Genomic DNA, 11,461 nt, shown 5'->3' on the forward strand with positions numbered 1-11,461 from the left:
CCGGGGATAGGTGCACATGCCCTGGGTACAGCCAGGGGTAGGTGCACATCTGCTCCTCGCACGAAATGGTACGAGACAACTGGAGTTCAAATCAAATTGAAATATAGATTTTTCTCGAAAAACATTAAATATTTCAGTAAGTTGTTGTTAGTATTTGATAGAACAGGTAAGATGGCACAGTTTACTATTATTCTCTCAGTCTGGGATACACAACATAAGGGTGTTTAATTGTTGATGGAATTATGCGGCTTTTGTTTGCCGGGTATGTGTACGATTCTTGTGAAGTTACCAGTTGTTCCATTCAACTAGGAATATTAAATCACCCTCGAGTCACATCAATGTTTCATTGCAATAGTATCTGTATCAGATATCGTGTTGCCTCCTGCAAGCGAAGTCTGAGGCCCTCTCACTCTTCATTTTACTCATTTCTGGTTACAATAAAATCCCTGCGCACTAAGAGTGAAATAGAGTCTGAAATGCTTCCTTGAGCTGTGATCATTTATGAGTTGTTTATATCTCTAAATTCTGTCACAATATTCTATTCCTGAAGATGACTATTAGGTGAGTTCAATGAAACTTTTTGGACTCTTTTTATTTTTAGTGTGCAGGGATTTTATATCATCGTTACAATGCAGACTCGGAGTGTTGTTTCATCAATGGTTTTCTGGTTAAATTTGATTTGTTTTTTTGTTTTCAAAGTTCAAGCCATTTTAGAATGAGTTATCGTTGATGAATTCGAGAAGATATTTGAGAAATTATAAACGGTTGATGGTCGTTTGGACCAGGTGTGAATTCACCCATGGGAATTTAACATGGAGCTCAGTGTCGATTCATCTTTAAAATCAATCGTTGTTTTCATTCTAAAACACGGGTCGGATCTGATTCAAACATGGGACTCATCTGATTCAAACACGTTGGTTTTACATCCCTTACAAACAGCCAGCATCTCTGAAAAACAGAAATATCAACTACCAAATTTATGATGATTCCTTCCATGATTGATTCATCAAAATTCATCTTATTTCTTAATTCTTTATCTTTTCTTCGTAGAATATTAATTTGTACATTGTTCCATAAATTATGTTTTAGGGTGTTTCACTGGACAGCGTTTGACTCAAAAAACCGGGAAATCCATTTGAACCTGGTCACTGCTACGATGATGTATGAGGTTCAAATGCAAAACCAGAGGGTTTTAGGAGGTCTTGTACCAGAAAATATGTTATGTTTGTCGCATTATGAAGATTTTAATTCGTCTTTTCTTATGTCGATTCAGTTGAAAATACTTGTGGAGTTTATAGCTTTCAAAGAATATCATCACAAATCAAATTTAAATCTTTACAGCTTTAGGTTTACAGTATGTAGACTGTTTTGAAGCCTAATAAGGTCTGGAACTGTAACTGTACTATTTTACCAGTTCTATTCTGTCTCTATTTATTAGTTGAATATGAATGTGATCAAGTTTTATCAGATAGGCCTATACACACAGTGTGTTTGGTTGGTTTGGCCTCGTTCAATTACTGGTAGTTATCTGTAACTGGCAGGGTAAGGGTGTCTGGACTGGACAGATGACATATTCAGGTGTTCCCATCTGATAAACACTGCGTCTCATCATCCCCAGCTTCCCCTCACACCCGCCCTGCCTGTCTGACTGACTGCAACCGTGGCGTGCCATTCATTCATAGAAAATGTGATATGAAAACATAATTTGTTTCCTTGAATTTTTGGATTTCATGAAGCATCATACTGAGGGTTAAGGGGTAACTGAAGGTTTGGCATATGTTTCGCATATCCCAGTAGGTGATGTCATTACATTGTTTTTACAGTAAATATGAAATAACAATCATATAAGTGGTCCAGATGGAATAGAATAACAAGTTAGGCATCTGTTTGTTAAGCGGCTTTGATCAAATGCCATTTAAAATTGTGGGAATTAGATCAACCAGTGGGTTCTGCAATAAAACTGCTGCTGCTGCTGCTGCTGGTGACCAGTTACAGTTAGTGGAACCGTGTAGTGTACATCGGTGTACAGGATGGTATTGGTAGAACCACAGTGGACTGTACACCCATGTGCAGCTCATCTAACATTCCTAACCGATCTGATACGGTTATGATTACCCTACGAATATCCGTTCTCACCAATATTGTTCAATATCATCTATAAATTACCTGCTAATAAATGTCAATCTGTAAACCATCAATGTTACAACGAAACATCGGCTTTTTCATTAATAATCACTTTTTAAATACTTCCTGAAAATTATTTACGATCCGTGAATGTGCTGCAATAACTGACGAACTCCATTCTTGTCCTGTCAGTCTGGGACCCATCCTGATCATTTTTATTTTGGGAGTAATAGAATTATGAAGGTTAGTTACGAGTAAAGACCGGTCTCCGAGTAAAGACAGGGTCTCCGTATAATTCTATAAATGCCATATGAAATTACAGTGATTTGTCTCATGATGATTCACAGACAAAGTCTGTTTCTGATCACCTAAAAAAAAAATCGACATTTCTGTGATGCCCGGTAACCATCACCAGCACCACCACCACCACCACGTGTGGCTGCGCCTTCACAGGGGTAAATATCTGAAATTATTGCTACGTGACTACGTTTTACTGAAACATTCGTTAAGATAATAGTTTGATATTTAGTAAAGGAAAGCGCTGGAGTGCGTAATGTTGTTTTATTTCTGTTCCGGTAATCTGTTGATAAATAGTACGCATTGCCATGGCAACTGTAACAACAATAGTTGGCTAAGTGGTAGAATTGTGTGTCGTTGTTTTTCACCTCTGGGTCTATTTTCTTAGTTCCAGTTTTACTGTGATTATCGTTGTTTGTCCAATATGAATAACAGTTTACTGTGTAAGTTCAGCTCCCTTAGCCCGGGCTCAGATACAGTTGTGATAATATTCTGATGAACATATGTTGTTTTTTTGGCTGGTATGTTCTGTGAATATATCTGTATTTCTGATCTGTTGGACTGATGTCTGATGTGTGGTAATATCAACATCTGTGGTTCATATCTGATTTGTGCTGCATGATTTAGTTCTCATCGAGCAATATGGCAACAAAATTCATCAGATATGCTGCTTCAAATGTGCTAAAAGTCTGCAGGTCGGAAGCTTCCCTTCTAAAAAAAACCCCTCCCGTTTTAATGCGATTTCTTTAGGCGAGGCAAATTGTCTTCTTCAATCTAATAAGAAAAAACCCCTCCAGTCTTAGTACTTTTTCCTTAGGCGAGGCACCCAAATTGTCTTATCAATCTAATAAAAAGTTAGATATTGGACATTCCATTAAGAATTTCTGGCGACGCATAATTTTAGTTGGAACGTAGGATAAAAAGCTGAAAAATGTCCCAATTTGTAAGATAGGAAAAAATGTCCCACCCTTACTTAGTAATTCAGTAAGTTTCATACCAAAATAATATCGCGCTGACAAACTTAAGTTACATTATACATCTTGATGATAAGTGATAAATTATACAGATTGATATAAATGTTGAACTGTGCAGATTAAACATTATTTTCCGTGAATAAGTTAAAGTTGTTCCACCTGTTTTTCTCTGCTCTTTGTTTGAAGTCTGATTCTAGTTTATTTAAAACGGTGAAATTATAAATTGTGCGTTTTTTTTCTACTCATTTACAAGTTCTGCGTAAAAGTAACGAAATATCTCTGAATCTCGCCGGTATTTTTCTCTCGTCACTTGAGTTGTGTTTATCGAGTCAAGGATCGAGTTATTGAAATAGAATCAACCACCGACTTTATGAATCTTTTGAAGATGATATACATATGGCGAATATATGCATAAACAAAATGGAATATTTTGGTATGAATGAAGTGTGTGGAATTTATGAAATATCTCGTAACATGAATAACACGCTCTGTCAGTCTGTGTCTGCGCTGAGCCATATTCATATCAAATATGACCAACTGATATAAATTGTAAGCACCTGTTCTCATGAGTGAAGAAGTATTCAGATCTGGAATCTGATATGTTGGATTCCTGTGATGTAATTATCATGTTGGACTAATTATTCACACTGACTGAGACATGTTTATGATGTTCCCATCACCTCAAAGATTCCCCGCCTCCATGTTTGGCTACAGCCTTCACACCTGTCTGGATCAGTTACAAATTATACCTCCAACACTTTCTACGCGGGTAAAAAACAAATTAGCCCGAGGTCTTTAGCCTCAACTCGTCTGGATACCTCGAATAGGATCGCAGACATTCAGTTCATTTAGTTTCTTAGATAACTTTCATTTTTCTATTGCATTTTGGACGAAAAACGAAAATTCATTGTCGGTAAAAATTGCTGACTCGAAATTTATCGACATTGTTGTGGGTAGGACCACGTGATAGAAATTAGTGAGTTCTGATTGGTATCTGTAAGGAACACAAGTCTGTTGCTCATCATGTTGGCGACTAGTTGCCTGGTATTTGCCTCCCATCTGTTAGATACAGATGGCCCGGCAAGCTGGCACCAGACAAGCTGTTGCTTATCTTGTACAGATGTTCTTCTCTAGGTGGGAGGGAAGCGAGTACTTGTCTGACGTAATAATCTGTCAAAAGTTTAAGTCAGTTATTAGGTATTAGTGTTAGGGATTGATTATTACAAATAGTTTGAACATGCTCGCGTTAATTGATGTTTAATAACTGTTGACTGTTGAACAATGGCTAAAAAATTGCTCACAATACGAATAATACTCTTCACAACTGAAACCCTGAATTATTTTACCAACTCTTCACAATCCCTGAAAAACTACTTCCCACAAACCATGAAAAACGATTTTTGAAATACAAAAAAAAAATACCTGAATAAAAAACTTTTGAAAACAAATTTGTATACGACATAATTTGCTAGGTAGATCTGGGTAGTTTCAAATCACAGTAGTTGGGTGGTTACCAACTTGAATGTCTGGACAACTGCAAAACATTTTTTTAAAAAGAAATAGTTGAAATAATGCAGATGTTCGAGGAATCTGTAGTGATTGTAGTTAGTGATGGTTGTTATGGTAGGCACATGTGGCTAGTTGAAGGGCGACATCGTGGCGCCAGTAATGTTTTTATTACTAATCACTATACATGTGCCATGTATACCACTGCTATTTATCAGACACCAGCTGCTCAGTACTGTTACTGATGTAACAACTCTTCAAAACATCATTCCTCTCCTCCCCCTCCTCCTCTTCAGCTTCTTGTCATAAAAGTGTTGTGTACCTCTATACTAGAGTCTGACCACACCAAACACCTACGCGCCACGGGGGGGGGGGGGGGTCCCGATTGTCCAAATTGTTCATTTCACTTTTTCTCTGACGCTGTTATCAAATTAAGTCAATATTGTTTTGGACATTGTTTTCTGACCGTTTATTTTCTCTCTCGTGTTTTGTTATTTCTCTATAAGAGATTGCTGTGGTCTGTAAATGGAAATCCGATGTAGGTTAATTAAACTATAGTAAAAGTTCCACGCGGGACAGAAGACGATTGTTTTATGTGGTGGGTGAGATTTATGAGTTGTTACTGGAGGTTTTGACAAGTGGCGTCAGTAGAACTGTTAGTCTGGTACGAGGAGGTGTTATCATAACACATACCCGGCTACAATTCAAACTACATGTCAGTCAAACTCTGACACACTCTCAACCCCTTTATTCTACAGATTTATTACCGGATTAGAATTAACCCTGCGAGATCTCTAATTATCAAACTGGGCGGGCTGGTCCTAAACAACCAGGGCACCGTTTCAAATTTCTTAGCTACTTACAAAACATTAATGATAAAGCTGTTTGTTCAATGAAATGGATCCCTAAACCTTGGAGTAGTCAAAAGATTACTCCAAGACTAAACCTAGCCTAGCCTAGCCCAGCCATTGGTAAGCAGAAGTCTTGAGTTAATGATAGGAAAATACAAAATGAAGACAGACAAAATGATTCGGTTTTTGGGCGAGAGTAAAGCGAGATTTATTGTACAATATTTTACAACTTGCCTGAACAAACGTGTGACGAATGAAACACTGAAGAAAAAATAAGAATCGATGAAATTGAGGTTTATGAGTTCGACAGTATCAAATGTTAATCATTACATGATGATGTATATATTTTTTTATATCTGTGTATGAGTCTAGAACGTTACAGCTGTTGTGGATGGACGGAAGGAAGGCAGTCTCTCTCTCTCTCCTCTCTAACTCGGGATGTGTTGGCACTCAACCAGTTCGAACCACACTGTTGAGAGTGCCACATCTTGTACATCTTTTATCTCTCGAAACCTTTCACAAAAATAAACTTTACACAATCGAATTCGACTTCTTTGATCTCACGAGGACGAAACTGGAGATTTAGAATTCTTCACTTTACGCGAAAGACACAATTGCGGATTTTTCATCAGAATTCGACCGATTTAGACGAACTGATCAGTTCATTGTTTGACAACATCACGTGGATTATTATTGTTAATATGATTATTTATTGTTGGATTATTCGTCGCGCGTAGATCAGTAGTTATAATAATGAATGGTTGGTTTGATTTGAACTGGAAGATATCAAAATGTTCCTTTCTTCACAAACAGTCAACGAACGGCGTTAGGTTTAAAGGTATGATTACATTAGATTTTTCTCATCGCTTGTTTTTCCGGCGCTCTCGCGAAACCGGCAGCTGAAAAAGTGTTCATTATTGCAAATTTCTATCAGTTTTAGTGAAACGAGAATTATGTGCTCAGGTGGCCGAGCTCTTTAGTCGTCATTACGTCTTTATGTAACTGCGTCTAACATATGGTGTCAGCATCTGTGACATAGGTCCAGCATCCGCTGCTCTTTATCGTCGCTGATGAAAGTGATGGACACCATGAATAATTCAATTCCCGAATGGAACGAGCTGCTAGCGAGCGGCGTTATAGCTGAAGTCTGAACGTACCGAGAAATTCAAATAAAATATTCAACACGGAAGATTCAGACGTTTATTCAATCGTATCGTGTTTGAATCCGCGTTTCTTTTTTCCATTACTTAATTAAGAATGTGCGGATAGCTCGGGTTATTCGTTAGATTTCATTAAATGCCGGCCGGACTGTCGCGCGCGCTAGCTCGCTTGTTCGTAAGGAACCATTCAAAGGACCATCGACATAAGTTCTTAGCAGCGGGGAACCCGGTTAGCGTAATCAAATTATTATAAACAAATTTGTGAAGATTATTGCTTACGCCAACAAAGGACACATCTGGTGGTGAAGTAAGATATTACAGTTTGCTGACACCAACAGAAGGCATCAAATTACATTATCTTTGATTATGCGTATTTGAAAGATGCATTTGCTTCGTCCTATTCGGGTTGAGTCAACATTTTGGTCGTAATGTCTTATGTAAATTATGGACTCTTAGAGAGAATCCAGTCGTTGAGTCTTAGAGACTAGAGTCCTATGTGCCAGTTTTCACAATTAATAGTTTGATACGTCCTGCAGAACACATATACATATATTCCAAAAAACAATACAATCTTTTGTTTGTTAATGCTATAAATAAGGTTAGATTTTGACTCTGGTTGAGTTGTCTCGTTAGAAATAAAATGAGTTAATTTGACAAATTACGATTATGAGATACAATCGTCCTTGCCAGCTGTAAAAACATTAAGTTGAGATTGAATTACCACAATTAATTCTCAAGAATTAATTACCACTAATTGTAACTCAGTGAGTTGATTCAAACTCAGGACTCAGTTCCACACAAATCAATGAAACCAAAACTGCGAAAATGAGTCCTGACTTTTTACCTCAAAGTAGACTATTAAGAGTTCAATGAATAGCGGATATAGAATAATGTGGACAATGAAACTAAAATCCACAGCATCCACTTGGTGAGAGGCTGAGGACTGTAAGAGAGACAGATGCCGACAGATTGATGGAGACATCCTTCTCTTCCTCTTCCATTCGCATTCCTCTAGACATACATCTGTCACCCTTGGTCGCCGTAGCAACGATCCCATCTGCAATAATATTTTGCGAACAAAGAAAAACATTTTATGGCGATTTCTCATGTTTTACGCTCAAGGATAACCGGGTCGTAGACTCTCCCTCAGAGTCTACCCTCATACAGTCACCCCTCAGTCTCCCCTCACACAGTCACCCCTCAGTCTGCCTCAAGGATAACCCGGTCATAGACTCTCCCTCAGAGTCTACCCTCATACAGTCAGTCCTCAGAGTCTCCCTTTAGAGTCACCCTTAGAATCTCCCCTCACAGTCTCCCCTCAGATATCGAATAAAAACCCACAGCAGATACGTAGAAAGGTTTATTTTCTAACAGTTTCGGGGTTATTTCTAGACCCCATAATGGGAGAAACTTAAAAATGTCTCCTCTCAGAGTCTCCTCTCAGAGTCTCCCGTCAGAGTCACCCCTCAGGCACACGAGGTCTCATCTCTGTTGAGTACGATCGGGTCAAAGCTCTCCCTCAGAATCTCCCCTAAGAGTCTTTAAATGTTTTGCTTACGAACTTTGAAATTTCGATATAAAACTGAAAACCTTTTTGATGACATTTAGAAAATAATTCAAGAGTAAAATCAGTAAAGATTGAACTCAGGAGAGTTTTTTTGTCATCAATGGATTTATGATATTTGTGGCTATTCACAATCAATAGAGAACTTTAACTGCGTTGTAATTTTGGCGAATGATTCGTCTTTGTTTTCACGCGTATGAATTATTTTGAAACATATTGTGAATATAATATATGACGTCTATACGCGGCATATGTACTGAGTGTTATATTCAAACTGATCATCGAGAGAGAGGAGGGCACAACAATATGTGACATGAAATTTGAATGATGCATCTGTTATAGCAGCTGCGACAGGAGCGATAGTTTCAGGCAGGGGGGACACAGACAGACACTGCTACGAATTATTCAAATAAAAGATGCCACCTGTGTCAGGATTTATCTCGATTCAGACCTGATTACATTGTGTCTAGTTTTCCTCTACGCGCTCGCTTTATTAGATCATCATCTGGCAAATTGTCATCGGATTTTTTTTTAAGTTAAACTAAATTTTTGTCGGGGGAAAAAAGGATTGAATTTCGAATTTTGCGAAAACTCCTCAAATATCTCGATAATCGCTTTTGTAGGATGAGTAAAGTTTGCCCTTACTTCCAAGTATATTTTTTCATTTCTTATATATATTAATTTAATGATGGCTTATTAGAGATAATGTGAAATTAAAGAGTTTTTACAGTTTGAACTGTATGGATGGTGTCGCTATTGTGGAGGTATCGTTAGCACGTCTCCGCGCCGCGCGGCAGAGAGAGAGTAACACAGCTGACACCAGGTGCTGGCTATGAGAGTAACTAGCTCTGCTCACTCAGTTGTGTGTGAATGCAGGTGGTGGATCTCAGCTAGCAGCTGTCCATCGAATTAGTCATTATCAGAAGAACCGCAGAGCAGTGAGGACTGACACACGGACGTGCTCTAGTTCCAGCAATCACGCACAGTGGATTTTTCAATCACGCGCGGCGCCGCGGAGAATCAGTCGTTATAATTTGTACTGTACCGGAATTAGGATTAATTACACGATATTACGAAACGAATCAAAACAATCATTCTCATCGATGGATTAGAACTGGACTGAAAAAGTTGACGAATAGAATATTCAACGGAAAATACAACAGTTAAAATTTACTGGTTTGAGCGAACGATGAGTGGACTTTAAATGATTTGAAATATACAATATTGTAGTGAACCGCAGTTCATTGTCGAACGCTTACAGATAGTGATGCTTACGATTAACTGTCAAATTCAAACTCTATCGGATTAAACTAAACAAAGTGATATATAATATTATATATATATATATTATATATAGGAATGAAAGTTTTCCTCATGTAGAAAATGACAGGTAAAATTATATTTTTTGATATTTCGAATGATATAAAGCAGCGTTTTATATCGAGTTCATATTCGATATAGTTGAAACGTTATGAATTATTTCAGACGAACAGATGTTTTTTTTTTTGTATATTCGAACAGTATGAAATAGTAGCGATAATTTTCACATCTGAATATTCAATATTATACGTTAGTTAAAGTGGTTTAGTCCTGATCCTGTTGCTAATTACTGACGGATTAACATCGCCTACGAATTCAATGATTTTATGATTTACTACATTGGATAAATTAGAGGTTATATGGAAAGACAGAGATCACTAAATGGGGTCAATGAGGTTTTTAAATGTATTTTAATACCTGAGTGTATTGTAGACTGGGATGCAAGTTTTTCCAGGGTAGTTTTGCATGGTAAACATAACTGAAACAGCTGTTTGAAGCCACCTGTTACTGTACCGAGCCATACCGCCAGCATACTGCTGTCAAGGGTAGATTGTTTATAAATTGTTAACCCGATATTCCCTTGAACTGGACACTTCAAAACAGCATCCGAATGATTAGACCTGGTTTAATGTGAACCCAGTAATTGATAGAAATGACCGGTATGTAAAATATGAATTTATTACACAACCCCGATTGAGGATAATTAGTTTCTGAAAGAATTTCATCTATTTCTCTCTCTTTCTCTTTCTATTCTATCCATATCTCTCTTTATTTGATTTAACAAGTAAATTCAGTAGACAGTTATTTTTGTAATCTGAGGCATTGATCTGGTGCGGAGTCTGAAAGCTTCCTCTTTGACTTATCTTAATCTCAGACATCTTGTCGACATAGCTACTCGATGAATTATATACAAATTATCACGATTAGATAAACCAATTACCTCTGTAAAAAATGCCTCATGGTTTTGATAGGCACTTGTAGTAGAAATTCCGATTCAAGTTTATAACATCAGAAATATTTCTTATTGGAATTAAACGATTGATCATTTCAACTATGCATTTCAAGTTTTTTTGAATTCCATACGTTCAATTCGCTATTTCTAGGGCAGATTTAAGTTTACCCCCTAGGGTTACCTAGCTATTGTGTTATATTTGACAAGCCACTTAACGAAGGCCTTTTGTTATCGAAAATACCTGTACATAAAGTCTTTATCCGACGAGCGATTCGGGGTCTGTCCCTGGTGTTCACAATATGCGCCTCTAAGCTCGATGAAAGATCTGTAAGTTTGTTTTCTACATGTTTTTTTAGAATGTTATTTGAATATATTTGAACTGTAGGTAATTTGTACTTAAGTGGCAGTTTGATAAGTGATAGTGGTTTATAGGCGCTATTTTCAAACGATCAAACGGTTTTGGGTTGAATAGAATTAAATGGTCTCCTAAACTAGGATTATAGCGATATTTACTTAGATTTTACTGGTAAAGAATTGAAGTTCGAGGAATACTTGAAGTTTAGAGGAAAACTGAAGCGCCGACACAATAGTTAATCTGGATTATAAAAGATTTATTATTAGATCTGATAATATTTGTATAAAACATTAGAACTAAGATGTTTGTTTTGAAATGAAATGTGAAAGTCCCCTCTATCTGTGTGTATGAATGGGAA

This window comes from Tubulanus polymorphus, chromosome 3 (genome assembly GCF_964204645.1).
Source record: "Tubulanus polymorphus chromosome 3, tnTubPoly1.2, whole genome shotgun sequence".
NCBI classification, from domain to species: Eukaryota; Metazoa; Nemertea; class Palaeonemertea; order Tubulaniformes; family Tubulanidae; genus Tubulanus; species Tubulanus polymorphus.